This window comes from Sylvia atricapilla, chromosome 11 (assembly GCF_009819655.1).
Source record: "Sylvia atricapilla isolate bSylAtr1 chromosome 11, bSylAtr1.pri, whole genome shotgun sequence".
Taxonomy (NCBI): domain Eukaryota; kingdom Metazoa; phylum Chordata; class Aves; order Passeriformes; family Sylviidae; genus Sylvia; species Sylvia atricapilla.
The window spans coordinates 15,189,978-15,217,100 of NC_089150.1; the positions used below are offsets into that span (position 1 = coordinate 15,189,978).

Consider the following 27,123-nt stretch of genomic DNA (forward strand, 5'->3'; position numbering starts at 1 on the left):
CTAAACCTTCAGATGATCCCAGGCAATTTCTTTGATGCCTTCTTACCCAGTGGATGAAGTAATTATGACTTCTGTGCAGCAGGCTAATAGCTCTGAAGGCTTTAGTCAGGCTGATTAACAACCACTGTGTTTTAATAAAAAATGTTCCGGTAAATCTTTCTGAATTGCAGCCCTAATTACTCTGCAGCCTGATGTGCAGCAATTGCAAAGCTAATAGGATCACCTGAATCCAGTTAATGAATCCTCTGTTATGGCTTGGTGTGACTCACAAGATGTGCAGTGTTTCTTCTGGTCTCCCCTGCCCTGCTCCATTCCCTGATGAATATTTATGCTCTGTACGGCTGAAGGTAAGGGGGTGTGCACCTAGACTCTGAATGAATTAACTTAAATATATGTGCATCCTTCCTCTTATTATTTCAAGGGTCTTGTAAGGGTCAAGAGCCTGGGCTTTTTGCTTTGGTCTCAAGGTGAGTTCACTCCAGCAGGTACCAATAGCTGTTGTTGCCTGATAGTTCTTTTCAGGCTTACAGGTTTAAAAATCTGTTCAACCCCGTCCTCTGCTTCCTCAGTAGTACTCTGCATCTATGTTAGAGAGCAGAGTTAGGAGAAACACCCTTCCTCCTTGCTGGTGGCATTCAAAGGTGGTTTGTCCTGCATCAGAAAAGGAAACAACCCCAAAACATTAAACCGAAAGTAATTTGTTCTGTTCGATTTTTTTCTGTAGGATTCAACCTTTTGTATGTAAACATATTTATGTTCCCTGGCTGCCTCCACTCCCCTTTCAAACGCAGCAATACATATTAACCCCAAATCCAAGATTTTTCATCTTTTACAATGTTGTAAGCTGGTGATTTAGTTTTAGAAAGCTTTGCAGTGGAATTCTTGGCAAGAAACACAGACCTACCAGTGCTTTTGGTTTTAAGGTGCCTTTTGCTTTTACAGGTGATTTAGGGCTGCAGGTGATTTAGGGCTTGTTGGCAGACTTGTGTTAATGGTTTGGCCTCAGTCAGGGATAAACAAGGATTGTTTGAAAGTGGCCTTTCAAGACTTCCCTCCTTACTCACTTCTTGTTCTAAATGTAATGTGCTTCTTACATAGATTTATAGGTTTAACTCCTTGTTTAGGCACACTATAAAATGTGCCTCTGACCACGTACCTTGTAACTACCATAATAGCAAGGAAGCCTGTCTGACAAATTTAGTGGCAGGAAGTAAAGTCAACATCTGAAGGATGTAATAAAGAGGTTCCGGTGGGTAGGACACAGCAACATACCAGAGGAAAGACTTGACACCAGTTACATTTCTGGTCCTGTAGCTCCAGTGCTATCCCTTACTGGGTGTAATCCAACGAACAATTTGTCTGAACTCTCATGATGTTGGGGCTTGTGTAAAAGTCCAGGTGTGAGGCCTGGGACTGGCTGTCCCCCAGCTGTGGGGGTATTTCTGTAGAGGGGAGGATGCATGGAGGATGCATGGAGCAGAAAATCTTTCTCTTTTCTGCTCACAGATGGTTTCATACATGGGTCAAGCTGAAAAACTCTAGCTCAATACAGGGGTGTTAACAGAGGATATAGGACTGGGGATTTTCAGAGGTTTCATTAAATTTCTGTCTAGGAACTTGAAGCCTTTGGGGAAGAGGGGGAAAACGCTAAATGATTCACGTTTTGCAGTAGAGAGAGATGAATGAAGTTACAATGGAACTATACAAATATTTATTGCATGCTGGCAACAGATTTCAGGTCAGCCCTTTACAGCTGGGAGCAGAGAATGACAATATTTTTTTCTTTTAAGCAGAGTTTAGAGCAAAGTAAAATAAAAGGCCTGGATGATGTTTAGATGGAGGAACAAATTCAAGCCTGGCAAATCTGCTTGTACACGGTAAGACAAGGAGGGCAAGAGAGTAGAGATGGTGCTGGAGGGTTTGTGTTGATTTCCTGAGCATCAAAAGTGCAGTAACAGCCCTGTAACTGCTCCTGCCTGGCTGGGACTTGCAAAAATCTGTTGTGAATGATGGGCTGAATGTGGCAGGAAAGGAGTGAAGTTTATCTTAGATTTTAAAATATTATAGTGCCAGACTTCTGTGTGTCTGGCTCTCCCCTAAAAGTTCAGAGCCTTCGAAGGCTCCTTTTATTTCTGGTGTTCAGAGGCATTTATCCTCTGTACTGGGCTCGGTAACTGGGAAGGGATTAGGAATGCAGGAGCTGCAGCATGGTTAGATACCAGTTTTGATTGCCTGTGGTGGTTTTCTTGTTGTTTTTGTTTGGTTTTTCTCTTTATGGAAGAAATAGGTAATGTGTGGTTGAAGTTAGCTTGACTCTGAGCTGCTGGATGCTTTGGCAGTGAATTAGCTTGGTGGCTTGGGGAGAGGGAGAATGCTTGCACTCCTTGCCTCCCAGAGGTCAGAGAGGTTTTCTCATGGTGGGTGGGAGGAAGTCACTTCTCACTTCCTCCGCAGACAGAGCAGAGGTCTGCTGTCTCGCTTACATTTCCCTTAGTCCTGCAGATAAATATTTATAATTTTGATGTTTTGGAAGCTGAGTGCAGGAAGATCAAAACTCACACTTGCTGGCTTTTGTGGAGAGTGAGGACTGGCGGCTTCCCACATGTCGTCTGTGGGACTGCTTCACATGGCTGCTCTGGCTTGGACAGTGCCCCACCCTTCCTCGGGAGCTCTCCAGACAGGAGCTGGGCAGGAAGCAGCACGGCTGTGTGCTGGGCAGAAGCAGGATCTGGGGACCAGGAGGGATGGAGTTCATTCCTGGCTTCAGGGTGATGAGCAGACATGACAGAACATGGAGAGCAGCATGTGCTGGGTGCTGCTGGTCAGCAGCAGACTCTGTCCTAAGTCACATTCCGACGGCTGACCAAACCCTGCCTAACCCACGCTGCCAGAGCTGAGCCTCTCCCACTTGACTGCAGCTCGCAGCAAGGCTGGAGAGGGAGCTGTCACAGTGGAGCTCCAAGCTCACTCTCTGAACCAAATGTGGGAGTTTTTGGCATGTCATTGAGTGGGACAAAGATTTAAAATCCTTACCCTAACCTATGGGGAAAGCATTCAGGAGGCTTTCATCTCTGGAAAATGTACTGGGTTCTTTGGATGAAAGAGCTATTATTTACCTATCAACAACATAATCCCCCTCCCTCCTACAGATTGCAGGCAAGCTCCCGGGGCAAACGGCAGTGTAATTAAGAACAAATATTTACTATGAAGGACTAGCTGAGGCCTGGCTGGGCAAGCAGCCATGAGCCTTGTCTGAACTTGCCTTCTGTTTGTTCCCCTTTGAAAGCAAGGAGTCAAAGTCTTTTGTCAGAGGAGTGTTTGTGAGGCACAAGATGGTGGGTTGGGCCTCTGAAACAGCCAGCAGCTATCAGGCTATTTGTTCCAAGCCCAGGAAATCCCCCACAAGAGGAGTTCCTTACATCCAGAGGCACTTCACTTTGCTGTTATGGATGGCTCTTAGGTACAATCTGCAAGTAAGGGTTGGTGTGGGCCCTGCACCTGGTGCCATGCCACAAGCAACTCTGTGGAAATACTTGTCTGCTCTAAAATCCCAAATTAATTCCTTGTTTGTTTGCATCTACTTTCCCTTCTGATTTCTGTTGCAATTCAGGGTTTTGCTTCCCAGGACTCAAGCCCTGGTGTGTAGATTCAAGGGAGCTTGGATGCTGGAGAAAGGATGAACTTACAAAATTGCTGGGTCTGTCTCACAGCTCAGACTCGCAGCCTACTCACCTGCCTTCTGCCACCCTGATCAACAGCAAGGAGGGGTGACAGGGTTCCTGCTCATCTCCTGGCAAGGCTTGGCAAGCTGAAATTAAATAAATAAGTCAATTGTGAGTAATAGAAAGAATTGCAAGGATGTGGTGTGTGGTTCAACCAGCTATCACTGCTGTGGTAATGCAACAAGGCATGTGATTAGACTGGGAAATTGCTGTAGCAATACCAAGATTTACAGCATGAGTCCCACAGAAGGAGTAGTCGTGGGAGACACACAGACACTCAGAGCTTGCAAAAGCACTTGGCAAAGTGTCTGAACAAGGCCAGCACCATCTTTCAGAGTGCTAAGGAAGCCATGGAAGTAACTAGAGAGGTGCCCTGCACCATGCTGGTATATGTGCTTTAAAACAGTTTAAAACTTGTCAGAGTTTTTGAAGAATATGTCACCAGATGGGCCAATTTAAAAGGTCTTTCTTGATCCGTTCCTCTTTCTTGTAAGGATGGTCAGACATTAGCAGCAGCGTAACAGCTGAAATCAGGGTTCACAGATGCCTGTGCTCCTGGGCTGATCCTAACATGCCTGGAACTGATCTTTGAGAACTACTTTATATATTAGGCATCTGGTTCGGATACTTTAAATAAAATCCTTTGCTCCCATAGAGAAAAGCTTATTTGAGGCTTTGCTCTGAATGGCACATCTCCTTTTGTTTGGTAGCTTGGATGCCAACACTAGGGAGAAGGCAGTGGTTATCCAGTACACAGGGTCTGGGAAGCCTGGGAAGAGGAAAAGCTCTCAGCCATGGGCTAGGAAGCCACAGAAGAGCAAAGAAGTGAGCTGGAGTGGCTCTTGCCCCTTAAGAGGCAAGAGCAGCTTCAGCAGTGCCATTTGCTGAGGCTTTAGCAATGCCCACCTCCTGCTTTGGCCCTTAGTGTGTGCCAGGAGGATGTAGCTGTGCAGCCACTGCAGCTCAAGTGTGCTGACCAGTGTGTTAATGCTGGCAAACCCCAACTGAACTCAGAGCTTGAGTGGAACAGCTTGCTTGCTGTTCTTCCCATTAAACCCACGCCATCCTGGCTCATGAGTGTGTCTTTTTTGGCTTCACTGTCCAAAAGAAATTCCAAAAAAAGCTGTTGGGTCTCTGGCTTGGCTTCTACAAAGGTGCTGTCCATTCTGGTGTGTCTCGTGTATATGGGCTGTAGGAGGAGAACCCTGCTTTTGTCATTGTTGCCAGTGAGCCAGACATCTACAGTCCCTCTGCCAACTTGTTCTGCTGTTCAAGAGTTCTGCTTGATTTTTAAAGGGAGGTTGATTTTTAAAGCTGCCTGGAGTATGTGCTGTGCTTTCTGAAAGACAAGTAGGAAATGAGGTTCTAGTAAGAGTTCATTGTAGAACTAGTAGAACTTCTAGTTGAAGTAGGTCAGAGAAAATATACGTTGGTTCTTTTGGGGAATAATTCCTGGTTTGTTGATTCCCAGTATTGCAGCTCTTTCATGGTCACATTTGCAGGTTGAGGGACACGTCTTTGGAGTACTGTGTCCTGAAAAGATAAGTGCCTGCAAGAATGCCTTGGATGAGACCTCATTCCCTTGGCTAGCAGAGGATCCTGAAGCCAGATAGGCTGCTAGACAGAAGTGGTATCCAGAGATCTGCATCATCCTAGTGCAGCAAAGCAGTAATCAGGACTAAGGAGACTATCTTTTAAAATTGTGTTTGGAGTTTTGTATCAAACAAAACCGGACAAGTCTGTGCCTGGGACTATGCAGACACTGGAGAATGTCCTTATTTCCTTAAACTTAGCATGTTAAAGAGGGGGTTGCTGAAATACTTCCTACTTCTGCTTTTCCCCAGTAGCTTAGAGACAAGTAGAATAATTATACTTTGAAAAGGACCTAAGGAAAGAACTCAAAATATTCTTTTCTATCTGACATTAGAGACTTTCACACCTTATCTCCAGGCACTGCCAACTGTGTTGTGTCTTTTGTGATAGTTATCAAGCAAATAGAGTCGGTATTTCCTAGCATTGCAGATGCCCACAGACACTGAGATGAAGCACCCAAAGGAACATGAGAGACTCTGAGGATCCCCAGAGAGGGAAGTGGGAGGTGCAGTTGCTGCAGCCTGCACATTCCTACACCTAGCTGGTGAGGAAGAGTTAATTCACTTCTGTCTGAGTAGAGGCTGGAAGCAGAGGTTGTTTGAGCACTGGAAATCATCTCTTCATGCCAGGTGTAACAAGGATCATCTGGTAAAAACGTGTGTCTGCTTGAGACAGATCTGCCTTAGACATGCATTAGAACAAATGGAGTTTGCTGTCTGCTGGATGAGCCAGGTCCCCAGTTGAGCAAAGCCTAATGGAAATTGGATCCAGTCCAGAATGTCTGGATGGCATATGATATTTACTGAAATATGGCATTGCTTGTGTAAGCAGCACACCCTTCTCGCTCACTCTGGAAACCATCTGGGCTTCATGTGTGAGTGGTTGAAAACCGGAGCAGGGGAGCATCTGATGCTGTGTGGCTCCTGTGATGTGTTTCCCACTCTGGCTCCCCTGCCTGCGTGTCCTTGCCTTTGCAAGCACGAAAGTCTCAGCCATGCCCCAATGTCCTCTTCACCCACTGAGGGTTTTCTTCCCGTGCCCTGCAGTGGTTGTAAATGAAGCAGGGTTGTATGAGGAGTTTGCGCAGGGCTTTACTGACAAGGTAGGAGGAAAACTCTCTTGCCTCAGCCAGGGTACAATCATTTTGCTGGCCAAATCTTTCATTTCTGGTTGAGTCCACAGCCAGTAGCTTTATTGACTCTACTGATTTTTATACAAGGTGGACTCAAAGCTCCTGGGAACAAGGGAGGATTATTTGGCATATCTGTGCTCTTACATAGCAAGTGTTTTTTCCAAATGCAGCTGAGCACTCTTAACAGAGACTTGGGACTGGGCAGAGCCTCCTGTCCTTGACATAACGATGCTAAGAAATTATTTGTCCAATTGTTTGCTGTGTGGAAAGAGCAGGAGGGGACAGGAGAGTACAAAAAATAATGCAAGTTTGGCTGTGCTTTTCTTTAGCTTTTGGTGAGGGGGGGCTTGGTTAAAGGTAGGACTTCTGGGGTGGGGTTAGGATTTCCTCTGCTGTTTTCAAGGCTTTCCTTGTAGTTTCCTCTCTGTCTGTGTATGCACACTCTGTGGGTTTTGTTTCTTAGAGGGAGCATCATATGACAGCCCCAGCATCTCTGATCTTTCTGGCAGACTGATCCCTCTTCCTTCCTGAACTTGATAAACAGTCCAAGAAACTATGCCTGTGTGTGAGTGCAAGTACGTCTTTCAGAGACCACAGCTTGTTTCTCCATTCTTGGTGTGGTTTTTCTATCCTTCCATCAGAGTTTCTGGTGCTTCTCTGCTTTGCTTTCCCATCTCCCCTCCTGCTGTGGTTTACCTGCTGCTGCCTGACTTGAAGATGTGGGTGATACATGAACAATCTGTTTCTGAGAACTCTGACTTGTGCTCTGTGTCCTTGCACTCTGATGGCACAGGGTTTCTGAGGTGGTGAGTGTCAGGGTTTTAGGCCCTCTTGACAAGACTTTGCAGAGCTTTCTGAACTCAGCCTGCTTGTGCAGTGCTGGCAGTTTTTTCCTGCCAAGTGGTTGCTGTGGCTTGCAGGTTATCCAGATGCCCAGTGCAGGCAGAGGCTGTTGGAAAAGGAAAGCCATCTCTGTGTGTCTGTGCAAAGCACTATGGCACAGCAGAGCTCTGGTTCAGAGCAGAACTCTGATGTGGTAGCAGAATGTGAATTTTTCCCAGATTCCAGCTATCTTTGGCCTAATGTTGCTAAAATACAGAGAGCCACTGAAGCAACTTCCCTTGCTTCCAATTCCAGCAGCTTGTGCTTTTGTGGCCAAACGAACTGGCTCCAGCTATGTTACTGCTGCTGGAAAGTGGAAATTCTGTATGCAGATACACATCAAGGCCTAGGAGGGTCTGGAGGCCTGACCTTTGTACCTCTGCTCAGAGAGGGTCTTGTGGGCTGGGGCTCACCGGAGCCCCTTAGAGCTGTGCAATCCCTTGGGCCGAGGGGTGCATTTTCCTTAGTTCCTGAAGTAGTACACATTTGAATCTCATTCTCCTCTCTAGGTCACTGCAGTCTGAGTTGCCAGACCCAGGCTGGACTAGCCTTGTACTGTGTCTTCAGCTCCTCCAGCTGAGTCTGCCCCTTTCCTTGAGTGTAGCTGATGCTCAAGAAGTGTTATGTGCTCATCCCCGTTCTCCAGAGTAGGAATAAAGCTCCCACTTCTGTCTCCTCTTCCTGTATCTTGGAGCCTTAGAGAGATCCAGCAGCCTGGTGTTCAGCAGCAGCATTTAAACAGGTCACTTCACTTTGGAGGTACCTTTTCTGCTCCCTCCCTTCCTTTTTCCTGCTTTGGCAGATTGCCTGGCCTGATTGACTGCATTTTGATTCATCTCTGCTATTTAATCTCCTCCCTGGAGAAAGATGGGCAGGAGAGATGCTGTTGCTACCCTGAGGTAGGAATCAAGAGCTGTGGAGTGTTATTTCATTCAGTCCAAAAAAGCCCTCTAACAGCACAGAGGACATGTTGTGCTGCAGTGAAAGGCGGCTTTGAGGGATCATGTAATCTGCCCTTGCCTGGCCTTGCGCTGTCTCTTGCTGTAGGGCTGGAATCAAAATACCATCTTAGATACTGCAGCCCAATTGATTGGAGCTGTTTCAACCAATTCCATCTCTGAGTTCTGGAGGAAGACCTTTCTTTCCTCCTTCCCCATCCTGGTCAGATAACATCCAGGAAACTTGGTGTCCAGATGAGAGGTTCATCTTTTGCAGGGACATGACCCTGTGAGGGAGACAAACAGCTTTCTGGCTAGTAGGGATGGGTGGGCTAAGGATGTTGGAACAGGAGAGTGATAGAAGGGAGCAGATGAAATTATGTCCTCCATTTTTCAGTCAGAAGGGTTTTCAGGGTCCAAGGGTTGGAATACAGATGAGCAGCTGTGAGGCAGAGGCTGGAAAGAGCTTTTTTTGTTTGTGCTGAATAATGCTTAATGCACTGGCTGCCTGTATCTAGCTGTATGCTGTCCTACAAGGATGAGAGCTGTGCCCTGTTGTCTTTTCTCATCGTCTTTGCCTGGATCTTTGTACTGGATGATGCCTCCTTAGGCTGAGCTGCCTCAGGGGCCCCTCATGAGGGATGCTGACTGATGATGTGCACTGAGCTTTAAGGCAGTGGGGTTTGGTCTTTTCTCTCACTTACAGAAAGGTGGTTTTCTTTCATATTTGTCAATGCAAAGAGGGATTGAAGGTACCAAAACTTGCTCAGGCCAGCCTGAGTGAAAGATGTTGGTTGAGTTCTGCCTAATCAGACTTTATATACTCCTCCATGTTGCCTGTGTCCTTTGGCAGGAAGGGAATGGGATGAGGGTTCCCAGTGAATGTGTTCATTTTTCCTGGGCAGTATTTCTCCAAAGTCATTCTCTTGCAATTGCATGCATATGTGTAGTCCCTCTACCTGGCTGAGCTCTTGGAGGCCCACCAGGAGAAAGACCTCATGTGACTATGAAATACAGAGCCTTTATACAGCCACCTCCAATACTATTCTTTACCAGGACACAGCCTCCTGGGGCAGGTCTCTGAAGGAAGCCAAGACCTACATCCAACTTAATTTCTTCCAACCACTGCTTCTCTAGACCAGCTCACGTATCAAAGAACTGTTGAGAGCAGGGTCCCATGATATTCTTTTTCCCTTAAGTGCTTTTTATTCTGCTGTTAGGAGTGCCTGGTCCCTTCAGGGAGTGATGGAAGGAGGTAGTGCCCTCATGCTTGGCTGTGCTCCCTCCTGATGCTCTGGACAATCTTCAGTGCCCCAGTGTGTGGAGGAGGCTGACTACAGCTTTATTTACATGCCATGGGTGGGGATATAATAAAAGGAAGTGAAGAATCCCACTCTAACAGCAATGGCTTTTGTTTTTCACCAGTAATACTGTGAGTCTGGCCTCAGTAAAAAGCAAATACTGAATGGCCAGCTGCCATCCCATCTTGGGCTCTGGCTATATGCTCTTGTCTGGAGTGAGGAGCAGAATCAGGCCCATTTGCTCACTGCAGGTCCTGCTGCACAAGGCAGTGGGAATGATGTGATGCTTTTCCCCAGGAATTAACACTGGATGAGGCACGTATTTAACCACAGAAGGTCGGGCTCTCCAAGAGTTCTCAGAGTAAGATCCCCTCCTCTTTCCAGATGCTGGAATATCTCTGAAGAGTTCTCACTCTGGATAGATTTTTTTATTTAACTGCTTGGCCTCTGCCCAAGGGAGTCTGTGTGGCTTTATGGGAAAGGAGTTTCAGTTGAGCAGTGAGTGTTGTGCACGTTTGAACATGTGTACCCAATGGATCATTCAGCTGGGGATGGAATTGCACTGTTGACCCCAAATGTTTGTGCATATGCATTGATTGCACTTATCTGTAAAGTTATAATCTCTACTCAGTTAAAGCTTCTGGTATTATACATTTGCTCGTTATTCTCTGTGCTCTATGAGGCTCTGCTAAGCCACCTCCTGCCCTGCTGCATCCTTGTCTTTGTCCTCTTGTGCCTCCCACCCAGCTGGAAAGTGGCTGTGCCACTGGTCCTTACTATCAAGCTGTGCTTTTGGGAAGTAAGTGATTTCCTTGGGGTGTCTGAGGCTGGTGAAACAGCAGGGCTGAGGACTCAGACTCTCTTTTTGGCATCCAGAAAGAATCACGACTGCTCTGTGGCTCCCTGAAAGGGGGCATATGCTTGTGTCTGCAGGAAGATACACTACATCTGACTTCAAGGAGAACAATTTTGTTATTCCTGTTTCTTCTAAATGGATGGGAGGAAGACAGGATAAGGAGAGAGGAAGAACTCAGAGAATTAAAAGTTGATATGAGACTGGTAAAGGCCTGTTATAAATGCAGGGCAACACTTCAGGTGTTTCAATCACACAGGGCAGGAAGCGTGTAAAAATAGTCTGGTTAATAGTCAGTTAATGGGTTGTGCATGGCCCCTACTCTGAGAAAGGTGGTATAAGTTCAATCTTTGATATTCTGGAAAAACATCCTTGTGGTGTAGGATTTATCAAAGTTTTATGTAATTTTCCAGTCCTACTCTGAACTGCTGAATGACCTCCTGGAAACTTTGTTATCTGTGTGTGCCTCGTCTCTCCTTGTCTCTCCTTGGCTGGATCTGTTCTCTCCATGGCAGGAGGCTCTCCTGCTCTTAAGGCCCTCTGCCTGAGCACAGCTCTGGTTTTGAGGTGGTAAAAACTCACAGCCTTTGTGGTTAAAAGCTAAAGCTTCCAAAGGGTCTGAGCTCTATTTTGTGTGCTCCAGGGTGGTACATCTGGGAGGGAAGGGGAAGATGTAAGGGAAAGGTTTGGCTGTAAAATGGAGCAGCATGGGGTTTTTTTCATTCAGTGCTTTTGTGGGCCAAGCAAAGCCTTCAGTGCTGCTGGTGCTTCTCTCTTCAGCTTCTTCCACTGGAAACTCCAGTTCCTTTCTCTTGTCTGCCTTGGACAAATAACTGCCATCTCAAGATGCTGTAGGAATGCCAGATGGAAAGTGTTCTCTTCTTTTCAGGCTGGCTGGGCACACAGGGCTCATTTACAGCTTGCTGGCATGTGATAGTTATTCAGAGAGCTGACTGGGCACTGCCTCCTCACATGAGCAGAGGGAAGACAGGCTGCAGAATATAAAAGAAATAAAGGAGAAGGGATTTGTGTGGTAGATGAAGGCAGCTGACTTGCCAGCACTGGCAGTGCAAAGGTGTTCAGTGGATCCTAAGCTGCAGAAAGACAGACTGCTCAGCCTTCTAATTATGCAGGTTCTGTCCAGGCCTCTCCAAACACTCATTAGACACCTCTACTTCAGACCAGCCCTCAGAAGCAAGTACCTCAGGTAGGGAGATTTAACCTACCACACGTTTGAGGCTACAAAGTAAATTAGTGGCATGGTTTGTGACATGCCACAGAAGATGTAATTTCTCCATTTGTGCTTGGGCACTGCTAAGTACCATTAATTTTCTAGGGACAGACATTAAAATGAAAACCAACTCTGTTCTTGCATCCCATCTAGCTTCAGCCTTCTCTTGTTTATACAACCTCTTACAGTGATTTTAGAAGGAGTAGGGAACTGGTAGTGGTATGAATGCCAACGGGAGAAAAGAGAGTGTGAAAACACACTGGTAAACAGGAGGAGTAATATGGATGGCAGCAAGGTTTCCAGGAGGCCACCTGTGTGCTCAAGCCTCTCACTGGGGCACCAGCAGATGGAACTCTGGTGGGACTGGAGGAACAAAGTGCAGAGTTGTCCTAACCTACAACCCTTGTGAAAGCAGCAGAAAAAGAACTTGTCTATAGCCAAGCTTTTTTCAAGTGACACAGCTTTTAGGTAAGTGTTTCTGGCACCATGACAGATTTTCCTCTTGCTCTATGGGATCCCCACACCTGATGATATAATTGAGGTAAGTGCTAAATGGCATCGTGGCCAGTGTCACAGTCATCTGGGCTTCCTGCAGGGCTTTCAAAGGGATAGAGAGGCACCTTGGGACATGAAGGGGCTGACTCTGCAATAATATGGAGCTTTTGCTCAGCAGGCCCCTCTCATCTGAGTCTGAGAGCTGTATGCACATGCTGTGGTGGTGAGTGAGCCCAGATGGGTGCTCAGACCTGGTTGTCCCCCACATGCCCTGCCATCAGGTGTTGGGATGTGGGCTTGGGCAAGTCTCTGTGGATTGGTGAGTCTAGGTTCAGACATGGGGGAAAAAGAGCTCACCCATTTCTGCCTCTTCCCAGGGCCCTGCTGTCCAAGCTCTGGAGTCCTGGGGCTGCTCCAAGGCCGCCAGCCTTTCAAATAAGAAGATGGTTTTGTTTAGCTTGCTTGTATGAAGAAAATAAGTCTGTCAAAGTAGGGATCTGGAAAGGAGGGGGGAGCAGGAAGCCTTCCTGTTGGCATTTATTAGAAGGGAAATGAATGGTTTATGTTCAGGAGGCCCTGCTGGATGTGCAGTGCTTGGGGACAGTGGTCTGGTGAAAGCCTTCTGACTTCTTGAGTCCGTGGTTAGAATGTGATCTGGAATGAGCAAGAAAGGGCTAAATATAGAAGCTGCTGGCTTCCATCCTGCCATGGTGGCTCTGCCCTCACTGCAGTCCTGGAGGCTGCAAGTTCTGCCTATTGTTCCGGTCACATTCTTGTGTCCCACGATGGGGCCTCTGTGATGGAATAAAATGAAGAGAAACAGATGGGAAAACAATAACCAAGGAACAGGCCCTGAGCTTTGCTGAAAGCTTCCAAAAACCCATAAATCCCCAAATGCATTTGTGCTGGATTAGGGAACTGAAGCAAAGCAAGGGCCAAGTACTTCCCTTCCTGTATCCATGTGCTCTTATTGCCCAGAGACAACTGTCTAAGAGGGCTCTACCTTGCAATAAATTATTGTAGTGGCAACTCTGTTTTTACAGCATTTTAGTTATGGCAACTTCCCCATCTGCCCTTTCTCTGTGCTCCTTGACTATTTTGTCTTGCAGGCTGAGGGGTAAAGTGACCCCACCTTTTCGTCCTTCTCCTGTGCTGCTAAACTGGCTGCAAACAAAACATGGTGGGAGCCTTGCCAGGCAGTGCTGTGGTTCCCCCTGGTAAGTGCTCCAGAGAAAGGAATTGGTGACTGGAGCCTCTTGGAAGGAGAGAGGAACTGATGAGCACTGGGTACAGAATGTGACCTGCCTGAAACATCATGTTGGGTGATCATGAAGGTGCCAAGGTGATTGCAAGTCCTAAGACAGTCCTACAATTTCTTTCTGTTTGCGTTTGAAGTGCAGATTGTTATCTATAGTATCCCTTCCTTAAGTGTGTGCCCATGCAAAACCCTCTGGAAGTGTCAGGGAGGATGGGTGATTCCAGAGGTGAATGACAGAAGTTTGGTGCTTTCTGCAGAACTCTGCTTTACCTTGCAAAAAGGAAACAACTTGTTTACTTACCTACCTGTCTGTGAAATTGCTTTCCTCACACTCAGCCACAAACTGCAACTTCTTTCCTTGACAGCCCACTTGCTGCTGTCTCTTTGAGGTGGAACAGTTCCCCAGAGGATTAGACAAGGTTGCAGCTGGCCTGGGGGAAGAGGGAGGCTCTGCTTTGGGGAGCAGGGAACAGGATCCAGAGTGAAGTGAAATGAGGTCTTAGTTTGAACCAACCATCTTGTGTAACCTCATCTTTTGGATCGGGGGCAGGAAGAGGTGCTCAAGCTGAATCTGTGCCATTACAGCATGGGAGCTACGTTATTTAAAGCCAGGAGGGATCTGTATAACAGCAGTCTTCATCCTTGTTAAAATTCCATGTCTCTTTCCCTAATCCTTTCCCAAAGAATATATTCTTTCAGTTACCTTCCTCCCTGATATGTTTGTTTTTTCTGACCACTGTTCCATGTTAAACAGCTGTTGCTGCTCTGAATGGACAGACGCAAGGAAAGCAGTGGTGAAACTTTTCATGAGCTGGAGGGGATTGGTCCAAAGCTACTGAAGCCAACATCCACGTTCACATTCTGTTTAATGGCCTTTGAATTAGGCTTGGTGTTACTCAAGTGGTTTCATTTGCAGGACACAGGTTTTCTGTGTGGCTGGTCACTGTACTGGGGGGTATTTTGAACAGAAAAATGTGCACTCTGGTATTGTAATTATATTGTTAACTTTATTTTTCCTTTCATTTGAGCGGGACATTTTTTTCATTGAAATTATAAAGTGTTTATGCCCTTCTGTTCTTTGTGTACATAAACCACATAGGAACCTCCAAGTTCCTGGTAAAAAGTGAACTTGACATTGATACAAACCTCTGTGTTGTGCACCGGAAAGTGCATTGCTTCCTTTGACCGGGTGTTGTGCTGCCAAATTTGTTTCATGTCCCACGTATCCTGCTGTGCTGCAGCACTGGGGTGCAGCTGATGTGCTCATGTGTCTCTGCTTCTACAGCTGGGGATAAGGAGCACACCTGACAAATGTATTTCAAAGGCAAAAAGAGTCAAATGGAACTGGTTCCTGCTCCAGTCGATGTGTTTACTTGGAGGACTGTCCTTAGAAAGAATGCTGAGGACAGGGAACTGCTCCTGCCAGCCCCGTGGTGCTACAGGAAATGAATGTTTCTGTTTTGTTACCCATCTTGCTTTTAATTAGGGCAAGTCCCTGCTGAACAAGGGGCCAATGGAAGTGGATTTCATGAGGGACATGAGATATGTCCTCCTTTCTTTCAGCTTGGAGCCACTGACAGCTTTTTCATGCCATCTGAACGGGATGTGGGAGGAAGCAAGGGAGGAGGAAAAAGACTCCAGGCTGATTTTCTCTTTTGGAGTCTGACTTCCATTCCTGTTGTCCCGGGGGAGTGGTTTAAACCACCAGTCAATGACCTTTTCTCAAATGCAAAGTAAATATTTTCTCAGCGGACAAGCCATTGTGAAAGCAACAGGAGAGGGCAGGGAGGTGGCAGGTATGTGTGGACAGGTTGGGTGCCAGGGCGGGTCCACCAGGAAAGCCAGCACAGAGACCTCCCAACCATTTAGAGAGGGAACTCTCCAGGCTGCACAGGGTGGAAAGAGCAACGTGTGGCTCGCACAGTGAGGAACAATAGAAAGGCTGAGTCTTCAGTAGATGTGAGGTCATCTAGCTCAGAGGCGAATGAGAGAATTCTCCAGTTTGCCTTGTCTGACTTCCAAGGCACCAGCTGAAGCCTTTTGTATGTGTGTAGGTAAGAGTCCTGTTGGTCAAATGCAGTTACTGTTAAGAGATAACCCCCCAAACCAGCACATCGTAGGGCATAAATGATTGAATCCTCAATTAATCAGCTGCACATGTGGAAGCAAAATGTTTGGGCTTGAATGAAGTATCGAATTCCATTTGGGTGGGATGGTGTTCAGTAATGCCACACTGCAGTGTTTTGTTTTGGAAAAAAAGCTGGAGTAATTTAATTCTTTCTTAACATTGAAGCTATTCTGTAATTTGCAATTTGAAAGTGCAGCTTGGGGGAGCTGATTGCATTTCTCAGTGCCTGATCCTGAAAGCAAACTGATTTCATGAGCCAAACTGAGTGTGAACGGGACTACCTTCACATTCAGAGTGCTACAGACCCCTTGGCCCTCAGGAATACAGCAGCTGGAGAGAGCTCTGATGTCTTATTGCTGTTATGGACAGGGGCTCTTGGCTAAGAGTAGCTGGGAATGATTGCTTTGTATTGTATGCTCTGTTCTGCAGGAAGAAGGAACATTTTCATATGTGATTTTTTTTTGAAAGCATTAAAACTTGCTCTAGCTCAGCCTCTGAATGCCCACCCTATTTTTGATATCACACTGGTATCAAGTCCTCTTCCATGCAGTTTTGAAGTAGGTTCTCTAAGGATGCTTTTGCCCTTGGTATGGGTAGTTTGGTTTGCTTTACAGCTCCACATTGTCTGAGAACCAGTTTATCTTGAAGCAGGAAGGATTCTTGCTGTAGTCCCTCGAGGCTCCATTGTGCTTGTCCCTGCACAATCACAGCCCTTAGCTGGAGGCGTTCACTTTTTGGAGAGAGCAGTCAAAGAGTGACTTGCCCCAGGCTGCAGAGGTGCCTGGGGAGGCAGCCTGAGAGTAGACTGCAGCTCTTCAGTGACTGGAGCCAAAGGCTCAGCCATCAGCAGCCTCCTCTCTGTGCATCCTCAGGGAGCCCAAGCCTCACCTAACACTTTGTGTTGTTGATGCCACTGCAATTCCTAGTTTTAGCCTGCGAATGATCAGGTTTGTGGGTACCTAAGCAGTCATTTGGCTCCTGCAATGGAGAGCAGACAGAAAAGGATTGAGGTTTGGCTTGTTCTATTTATAACTCTATGCACCTACCCAGGTAAGCATCCCTTCTCAACTTTGAGAGACAGGTTCTCCACCTTCCTGTTATTGAACCACACTTGTTAATCAGGAGAATCCCTTGTCTTTGCTATTTTTGTTGGCAACTGAGTAATGCCTAATGTGTCCTTCAATATCATATCAATGCATATATATTTTTAAAAAATAAGGGCTACTATCTAGTCCATTCTGCCCCTTCCCATTTAGCAAACTAATCTCTCATCTGTTTGGCTGGAAAAGCAGCTGTGCATGAGACAGACACAGGGCAAAGGCAAATCCGGCCCATGATGTACGTTAGCAGTACAAATAGCTTACCCCTTTCTCCTGCTCCCTGTCTTTTCTGACAAGAGTGATGGAAAGTTAAAAGAATTCGTTAACATATGATAGATATTTAAAGAAACACTTCTTCCTGTAAAATGTGTGCACGGTTATCGACATCGTAAGGAGAGCATTTTGTCTGGCTCCTGAATGATGGGAACTCATAACGCAGTAAATTACACCAATATGGAAGTTAATGTACTTGGCTTTAACACAGATATTTTACTGTTATTATCACGATCAAAAGTGACATACATCACTGTGACATGTACCCAGAATGGAAAAAAAATCCCCGATGTAGTTGTGTCTAATAACCCCAATTACAGAGCTTTTTCTAATGCCTTTTTTATAACAGTTTTGCAGCTCTGTATTATCTGCTATTAATGTGAATTCTCTCCTATCTATAAATTTCTCAGGATTGCCTCTTCCCCTTCACTTTCCGTAATCACCATTTATTATCCACATGCTTCCCATAAAACAAGACTATAGGTGACAGAGAGAGATTGATGCTGACCTAGATACAGGCTCACCCCCAGCTTTTTTCTTTCCTCCCCCTCAGCAATAATGTGCTCGTTACAGTGTCGAGGAGGCTTTGTTAAAAGGTTTAGCTTCTCCCAGCTGTGGGAGCTAAAAATAGCGTCATTAACTGAAACTTTTCGTGATCGGCAAAGGAGCTCCTGGGGAAGAGGTACCGAGGTGGACTCAAGAAGTAAGTAAACAAGAGGAAACTCCATCCCACTGCCCTGTCAGTTCAAGGACTAACTCAGGCTTGCAAGGCAACACACCAACAAAGCTTTCTGTCTCCATCTCTGAGTAAATGGAGGGCTCTCCATCCTCACTGCCTGGAGTAACTGTGTACCCGATGATGATTTTGCCCATATAGTTTTGGAGATTTGTTTTAATGTTCTCACACTGAGCCTTTTCCCTGGGCAGCTGAATGCTTTGGAGACCTTACAAGGCTGTAGCACTTGGAAGTGCTCCTGGGGGCTGGAGTACTGAGAATCAGCCTTCTCTAGGAGACAGGTATGGAGTGGTCCCTGACTCACTGAAACCAAGGGAGTTAGGATAATCTGTGTCTGGCTGCAGGCTGCTGTGCTGTGGTTTTTTTTCAAACAGCTTTGTGATATTCCATGTATTTTCCTGGAGTCTTCTGGGGCTTCCCAGCCCAAGTAGTTATTTTCTGCCTGCTCAGGCTTCAAGAAGTGAGTAGAATGCACCTGTCCCTTCTGTATCTCCCTCTGAGCCAAGGTTTCTGCCAAGCAGGATGCATCTATGACATCTGTGGGAACCTGGGGCAGTTGCACAGGTTGGGGATCATGAGGAATGCCCAAGAAGAAGGGAAAACAATTTGGTTGCCTAGAGTTAGTTAATTTTTTTTCTGTTCTCCCTTTGCTAGGAATGCTTGGCCCTGTTTGCCAGCACTGGTGAGGAGACAGTGGGTCTTTGCAGATGCACCTTGTGTGCCCTTTGGTTTCCTTTGCTAGGAGACTCCTCTGCATAGCAAAGGATGTCTCATTATCTCCTGTCCAAAAGGGAAATGCAGCTCATAGAGTAATTATCTCTGCCATCCTCACTGCCTTATTTCTCACCATGTTAGCACACTCATAATTAACCACAAAGCCTTTTTCTCCCCCCTCTCTCTTCCTAGTTCTTGAAGTTGTACTGCACTGAGCAACTGAGACAAGCTTGAAATAAAGCTTCACCTGTTTCTACCTGAGCTGAGTTTAACTCTGTTCTTTTAACTCTTTTCAGTTAAAAACTGAAACCTTCTGTTTTGGGGGAAGACCCTTGCAAATCATACACAATGAGGCTGTCCAGGCAGCTGGCATGGGGGAAGTGTGCTGCAGCTCTAGTTATCCTAGCAGATTTTCATGGAGTATGATTTGAGGTTCCTTCAGGGAATTTTTGTAGTTTACATGTATTGGTTTCTTAGTACCCTCACTTTGGTTTTGACATCATTTGCAATGAAAAAAAAAAAATTGATAAAATCTCTGCTCCTGTTTTGGTGATGGGCTGCACTTCGGTTAGTGAGGGAGGAACTCTCACCAAATGCCATGTTAGTAGTGAACCATGGGTTTGACTGTCTCATTACTGCCCTAAATCTTGTTTATGTGATAATTTGATATATGATGTATGATATTTGATATATGATATCCAATATATGATAATTTTGGATAGTGGATATATGCAGTAATGTAGGGGAAGCAGTAGCATTTCTGGAGTTCCCTTAGTGGCCACAAATCTGAACATTCTTAAAACCTGTTGCTGATTAAATTTAACTGAGGAATTGCCAGGAAAGGGTTGTTTCCTCCACTGGTTTTTGCTAATAGCAGTGGTGGGAGGTGGGCAGCAGCTCGAGTGATTATTGGTAATTATCCATCATCATTGTGAGCCTGATCCTGGCACCTTGCCTTGGGAATTGGATATGGCTTTGACCATACAGGAGCTCATGATGACCAGGACTGTGAAGGCTGCAGGTGCTTCTGCCGAACTGTGGCTCTGCAGAGCAGGAAACTCCTCCCCAGGTGGCCAGGAAACTGGCAGACAAATAGAAGTCAGTGCTCAGAGACAAGGATCAATAGGAGTAGGTGGGCTGGAGGCAGATGAGCTGCCCCTATTCATGTTGGCACTGTCAGCCCTGCTCTTTGTGACCAGAGCTGCATAATCCTGCTGGCCCTCAGACAGCAGCTCCTCTTGCTGTGCTGGAAAGGGCCTGCTCTGGCCTCCTGGCACAGACCACCATGGCACAAGGGCACCTGGCTGCCAGCTCTGTGTCTGGGCGAGGGAGGCTCTTCCCATGCTGCAGGACAGTGCACAGAGGAGGGAAATGTCTGCAGGCTGAGTGTCTGCCTGGCCTTCCCAGGTGGCTGCTTGGGGTGTGTGACAGTAGCAAGGAGTATTCATTGCTGTGCTTCCTTGTTTGATATGGTCTCTCTGTGATCTGCCGTGTGGGCTTTGGAGCCCAGGCAGGAAGAGTGGTTGCTGTGCAGCCAGATGGTTTCATTTTTTTCGGGGACATTAATTAGCTCACACTGACTGGCCCTGGCATCTGAGGAACAAGTACTTATGGCAACAAATGAGCTGTCACTGGTCTCTTCCTGAGCCCGCTGGAGTTCAATAGACTTTTCCTCAGGCATTTTGGTACCTAGATGTTTTGTGCTGACATATGTTACCTGTCTCTGTTCTTAAGGTGTCTGTTGAAGCTTGATTAAGGGTTTGTAGGTGTGCTAAGGGAGGACTGACCAGAGTTTGCATATATTTTCAGGATCCCCACATCTGTGAGAAACAGTTCTGCTGCTAACTTCATACCACCACCTCTTCCTCCACAGAGGAAAGACTTCTGAGCCTGCTGAGAGCTGCCTTGTAGTGTGGGATGGTGACAGGGATGTGACTACAGAGACCCTCTGCTCATCTCCTGGGAGCTCCCACAGCTCTGCAGAAGTGTTCTCAATTGCTACCAGTGAGTAAGTCTTCAGAGCAATTATTTCTTGGATCAGGCACTGTACAGCTCATGCATTGTTGGGCCCTTATGAATGGGAAATGGCATCTGCAAGGCTGTAAACTTGGCTGTACTAAATGGATGGCCCTGAAAGTGAAAAATGGATTTAAAGACTATTCAAGCCATAAGTTATTTGGGAGATGTTGAAGCCTGTGTAATGGGCATGTAGATGTGTTAAGGGAGGGCTGATGAGAGCTGGGTACACTTTGAGGATCCACTGCCTTTATAAGGAACAGATCTGTTTCCAGCTTCATGCTTCCAGCTATTCTGCTGTGGAGGAAGGACTCTTGTCAGGAGCACTAAATTAGGTGCTCTTGCCAAACTGTAGTTTTTATGGCAGTTGCTGTATTAGGAAGAAGGATTAAATAATAATCTTGGAGATTCAGAAATAAAAGTTTCTGTGATGCCAGAGCTTCCCACGTGTTTGTTCTGAAATCTGGGCCCGGTGCTGGAGCACATGGACCTGTCTGTTCAGGTCCTCACTCAGGGGCAGTGAGGTTTAGCTCATTCCCTTTGTGCAAGCCTCCGTTTGTTTCCTGTACCCATTTGTGACCTTCCTGGGAGGGCTGGAAGCTCCAGGGTTTTCCCCTGAGGGATGATTGCTCATCCTTGAATAAGGTGTTTACTCTTGCCTGTAATTGTATGGAGTTTGAGCAGTACCAAACCCTAACTGTGCTTCCTTCCCATCTCATTGCTTTCATGTAGAGACATGGGTGTGTGCTTTGCTTGGGGAGTTTCAAGTTGGGGCATGATAAGCCCCATCTGCAGGCACTTTCCCAATCTAGTTTGTCAGGAGCAGGTTTTGCTTTTGCTTTTTGTTGTCCATTCATTGCAATCCCCAAGATACATCAGGGTCTCCCGACCTTCCTTTACTGCCCCATCTCCCTTCTGACTCACAGTCCATTTGGAAACAATTTAATGGTTTTAAAATTGGAGGAGAGACATCCTTTATTCCACTTTGAAAAATGGGGAGGTTTGGAGCAAGAGAAGAGAAAGGACTATGGGCCCATTCCAGTATTTGTTTTGCTTATTGGAAAACAAAAGCATTTACCAAGCTGCTTTCAGAAAGCAGCAATCCACAGGCTTGGTTTTCATTAAAAAGGCACTCACTGTTTTTCCCCTGAGTATTTAGTGACATTTTCAAGATATTCTGTGCACAATAATTGTATTTTTTTATCAAATTTTGTTCTGACTTTGTGACTGCAATAAAGTTTAGGAAACTGTAATTTATTATGGGTTAAAAAAATATTTTATGAATCTGACTCCTTTCCTTGATTACTGGATCATACTGTGATTCTTCTCCCAGTTGCAAAACAGCATTATAAAAGCTGCTTTCAGACTCTGTGGGATGTTCCTCAAATGGCTTGGAGAGCTACTCTGTCATCCATTGCTCAGCTCTGTTGCTGAGAGAGAAACTCTTTTGTCTCTTCCCCAGACTCCAGAAATGGAAGTGTTTGTTTCTGGTGTTTTCATTTTACTTTGGAAGTAAACTTTTTTTTTTTTTTTTTTTTTTTTTTTTTTTTTTTTTTTAGGTGTCTCTTCTTGTAACACTTCAGAACTGAAAAATAAGGTTTCCTGGTGATGATGTTAAAAGTCCTCCTGCAAAGCCAATCCTGCTACACCAACATTAGCAGACTACAGAGGCTGTTTAGTGTTGCTTCAAGGGTGGGGGTAATGGGGAAAGGTGCTTTCCCCCTGAAAGAGGATTCTCATAAAAATCTGTGCTTGCTTTGCAGACAGGGAGTTGGCATTTGCCACACCACACAAGATGTGGAGATGGGGCAATGACCTGCAGAGGCACTTGATACCTGGTGTTTGCTGTCTCCAGCTCCCTAAAAGCATGGGAGCAGAAGGCCAGGGCAATCTAGAGGTCCAAAGGGTCCAGTGTCCCCCAGATATAGACCCAGGGAAGCTTCCACACATCGTTGTAGATTGTGTGTTCATATTGAGGGAAGGAGCTCTTAGATGGAGGGGCTGCTTAGCTTCCAGGCTTGATTTGCTGCTGAGCTGGGGCAGATGTGGCTGTTTCTAGGACCTAAACCATGGTCACTGGTCAGCTTTCAGGCAGTGGTGGCTGTAGATCACTGTTTAATTTACTTCAATAAAATCTGAGCTCTGGGCTGTGAGTGCACACTGTCCACCTAGTTACCAGTCAGCTGAAGCCTACATGTCTTTTGCTAGAGAGGTCCTCAGGTATTCTCTGAGGCACCTGGTTTACAGTCAGGTTTTGTTAACAAATTAAATTCTGCATGGATTTTTTTTTCCCTTCATCCTTTCCCAGAGGCACTGTTGTATTTCCATTCTCCCTGGACATTTGGTGGCATTTCATTCCTCTGAGGTTGACTGATTGTGGCCTCAGCCTAGCAGAGAACATGGATTCCTCACTGCCTTACAGTGAGACTGTAGGGTTTTTAAAGAGGATGGGTTTTAAAGAACATGCTATAAATAATCTGTGGTTATGGATTATAAGGTAGAAGTGATGAGGTAAAACTTATGATGGTCATCGAGGAGGGAACTGTGAACTGCTGTTAATCCTAGAGAGGTACAAATTATCATCTGAGATGGAAGTTCACAGAGAAAAAAAAACTCAAAGTATTCATTTGTTTCCATTTGTCCCTGCAATGGGCATCTTAGAGCACAAAATTGTTTTAAAAATCTAGTTTTCTTTTCAGTTTATGACCTGAAGTTCATAACTGGATGTGTAAATAACGCACAGGATAACAAGCTCTTTCTTGATATTCTCCTGTGTGTTAAACTGCTGCAGCCAGTGTAATTTCTTGCAAATATTGTGTGCAGCAGCAAGGGGAAAATCAGGTTTGCTCTGTATTTATTGTATTTCACTCAGCTTAGCCACTGGAAGCAGCTTGATTCAGTTTTGCTTCGTCTCTCTCACACCCTTAACCCAAACCTGTATTGTTTAGGTTCCTAGGAGAATTGGTTGGGAATCTTTTGAAATTATTATTAGTAAATGCTACATCATGTAGATAACAACTTTAATATAGAAATTTGGATTAAAATGTGTGTGGCTACCTCTTGTAAAGAGACACCTGCTCAATCCCGTAGTGAGTCAGACGATGGAACTAAGATGTAAAAATTCCTACCTCCAGATCCAGCCTCACACATCTCAGCCTCTTTCCCTCTCAGCTTTGGACTATTGGCTGTCTTGGATAGATATGTGGGATATGGGTATGCTCTAAGGTGAGGGAACACCTTTACTTTTTCCTTGGTTCCTGTCTTTTGAAGGTTTTTAAGGGCTTGAATTTATGCCACATCAAATATTATATAATTAGTCCCTGAAAGTAAGTACACAAAGGCAGATCTTTTTCTCTGGATGACTTTTAATTCATATCTGAGAGAGAGTAAATTATTCCAAGAGATAAAACAGGAAAAATGGTATCTGCCTTTGAGTTGTGTTTCCTGCTCTGAGGAGTCCCTTTGAGACCCCTCTCAACACCTACCAAAATGTTTCTTGCCATAGTTGTGTGCCTGCTTGAGGGAACCAGGCTTGGACAACTGCATGATTTAGATCTGATTTAGCAACTGCTAGGCCAAATGATGGCATAAATTAAAGCACCTAAGAAATCTGGGTCTGAGACTGATAGAACATGGGTCTTCTTGAAAGTTTCTGAATGTATGGGCAACTGGAAGTAGCACTTTGCCTCAGTTTCTGCATCTACATTTGGGCAAGGCTTCTGGCTGGCAGGAGTGAGCCCAGCTGGTCTCAGTAGTGAGATGTGACATACAGCTGTCTGTGCCATTTATACTTTATTTTTGTTGACATGTAAGTCTTTTACCTTCAAAACAGAAAAGTTTTTTTGTGTTTGTGTGTGAACATCCACAAACTAGAAAAGCAAAATCTCTTGCTTTTCCTGTCCCCTGTGCAACTTGTAGGGAGCTGCCTTTGCTTGCCCACAGCCCCAGCTTCACTGTTTGCAAAGCTCTTCATGCCTGACCAGATGAGCTCCAAGCTGGATTTATGGGAAGATTGTTTGAGGTTCAGGCATAAAATCTAGGATGGCTGATTTTATTTAAGGAGGCTGGGATTCCAGGCTGCCAGAATTGATGGGACTGGCTTGTATATCTTCTCTACTGAAGCCAGCTGACAGTTTTAAACCATCATTAAATCAAACTTTTGTCGTTACGATTTACTGGGAGCTTCTTACAAATGAAATGTAAAATCTGGTGCTCTCCACGTGGAAGACAAATTATTGAATCTGTCTTCCTGTATGTTGACAGAAATGTGGGGCTTTCAGGTATATATTTTCATGTACATGCTGCTGAGCCCTGCAGTGGTGACAGACACTTCCAAATGGCCCTGCCTGGAAAGGAGAGGTATCTCAGTGTTTGAAGGCAAATCCTGCCAGCCTCATGGATTTATGGGAATGAGGGCTCAGGAGTAGGTGAATGGGACAGGTACCTATAAATACAATGAGCTAGTCTTGCACACAGGCAGAATAACTACATCTAGCTTTATAAATAACAGCAGCCTTTTAGGTTTCCTAGGAGGTCTGGCAGGCTTACAAATGAATGTGCTGCTAGTTGTCTGGGACCAGACATCGGAAAGCTGTCCATGAGTGCTGTTGGCCCACTGTCTTGTTTCTCCCAGCCCCCATTCTCTGTCTCTTGGTGGGGGTGGTTTTTTTGCTGTTTTTGGTTACTGCAGCACAGACCCTGCCTGGCCTGCAATCTCTCAATGTTGCTTGCTGGAGATGAATGATTCATCAGGCCCAACCTGATAAAATTGTGCAAGCCAGTCACCAAAGTTAATCAGACCAAAAGGAAAGAGAGGAGGGAAGGGAAAAACAAAAACAAAAGGGGCCCTAGAGCTAGTTCTAGTTTTCAAATCTCCCCTGAGAATTTAAAAAATGCGTCTATAATGTACTTAGCCTGAGTTTCCCATCTTCCTCCAGCCTTCACTGGGCAGTCGGGAGCAGCCCAGGCGATGGGGTTTGGAGTGCAGCTTCCGATGGATGTTGCAATGCAGGGGAGCAGTGATTCAACAGGCTCCGGCTGTGGCTGCTGGGGCGCCGTCTTTGGTAATGGGGCTGCCCTGGTTGCAACCTGCTAATCACTTCCACTCGGGCCTGTTGTGTCACACCAGCCAGGATGGAGCTGAGGAGGCCGGGGAGCTGCTGACATGAATCATGTGGTGCTCTGCTGTGTAATTAAGAAAGAGCCCTGTGGTTCTCAGTGAACTGGTGAGATTTCTCAGGCCTGAAACATAATAAAGGCTGCCACCCACTTCAGCAGGGAATAAGCATCTTCCTGGCTGATTCTGAAAGGAATCAGCCTGAGAAGCCTGGTTGCTTGGGATCAGGGAGAGCTGGGGTTTGGTTAGAGAGGGCAAGGTGGGTCACTGTCATGTCACTGCCATGGCTCCGAGGATGGATCTAGGAAGGGAAGAGCATCAGCTGGGAGGAGAGTGCCCGGGGTGCTCTGTGAGAAATCCATCACTGCCTATTTTGTGTGGCTGCAATAGCCCTGCTCACATCCACCTTGTGACTAAACGAGACAGAGTTGCACAAGTGGTTGCAATGTCTCCCCTGTCTGGTTGCTGTGGTGCTCAAGGGGTTCTCAGGGTGCTGCTTCCGTGTCTGCAGCTGAAGAATATCCTTTAGTTTCTCTCAGGTGGTTGCAGCAGTTCTGTTGGCAGTGGGATGCAGTGCAGGACTCACCAGCTGCAAGCCCAGCAGGCCCCTCTGGACTGTTGGGGGCTGGTGAGGGGATCATCATTACAGTCACCTCTCTGCCAGCTGGTCCAGCTGTGCTCTGCATCCTTGGTGCTTCTGGCTCCAGGAATTGCAGTGAGCTCTTAGTGAGCATGAGGAAATGTGTTAAACCCTGAAACCTTCCAGAATGTAGAGACTAATTAGTCAGTGAGAAGGCTTCAATGGATTTCATCAAATTGTCCTGTAATTCTTTCTACCCTCTGAGTCCACATTACAACAAAGAGGCATTCCCTTTGCTCTTTCTCATATTAGGTTCATTTTAGTTCAGTTCACATTTGGTATATTTAGCATTTAACAACATTTTATCAAAACAACATCTCCACATGATTTTAATTTAGAATTACATCACTGTGATACTGTCAGGAGAAAACCATGTGCCAGACCCTGAGCTGCTGTGAATGAGCAACAATCCATTGATTTCAGCAGGGCAGCACTGATTTATTCCAACAAAGGATCTGGCCCACCCTTGCTTAAGAGGAAAACCCTTTTCCTCACCCTGGTTACTGAAACATTGCATATCAAGATGGGATGTGTCTAAACCACCTCCTTTTACTTTTCACCACTTGTGTAATTTTGTTTCTGTCTTCCACTGCTCCTCATTTTTGCTGGGGCAGTGAAACTTTTCTGTTGGGGATAATTTCACTCTAAGCTCACAAGCCTTGGCACAGCTGAGTTTTGGGAGGATGGTTTTAATATTGCACTGAATATGAAAAATGAGATTATTTTCTGCAAGTTAAGGCTTCTGGCTCTGATGTTTTAGTTCTTGTACATAATGTTCATGCTACACAAGGTAGGGAAAGGGCATGGGAGATGTTTCCCACTGTTTTCTTTTCTTTATATGACACTCAAAGAAGCCAAAGGTTGGTGTGTAATTGCACTCTTAAGTCAGAGAGCACCTTAAAAGTTGGCTACCTCCTGAGACAAATTAGAGATCTTCTGACTGACTCTTGTACAATTCCTCTGCAAGAAATACCTTTTATGGGCTCAGTGAAAGG

At 45.7% G+C, this 27,123-nt stretch overlaps 1 long non-coding RNA gene across 3 annotated transcripts in view; it reads left to right on the plus strand.

Annotated features, from left to right (window-relative positions):
* The first annotated feature begins 239 nt into the window (after positions 1-239).
* LOC136366031 (uncharacterized) overlaps positions 240-27,123 on the plus strand; it is a 35,767-nt gene continuing 8,883 nt past the window's right edge. The window contains exons 1-2 of one of the 3 annotated variants that reach the window (XR_010744454.1): positions 15,145-15,201; positions 20,166-20,360. This is a non-coding gene — a long non-coding RNA (uncharacterized lncRNA). Of the gene's footprint in view, positions 348-13,182; positions 13,365-15,144; positions 15,202-20,165; positions 20,361-27,123 lie in introns of those variants that run through there. The other 2 variants (XR_010744455.1, XR_010744456.1) reach the window with 2 other exon arrangements.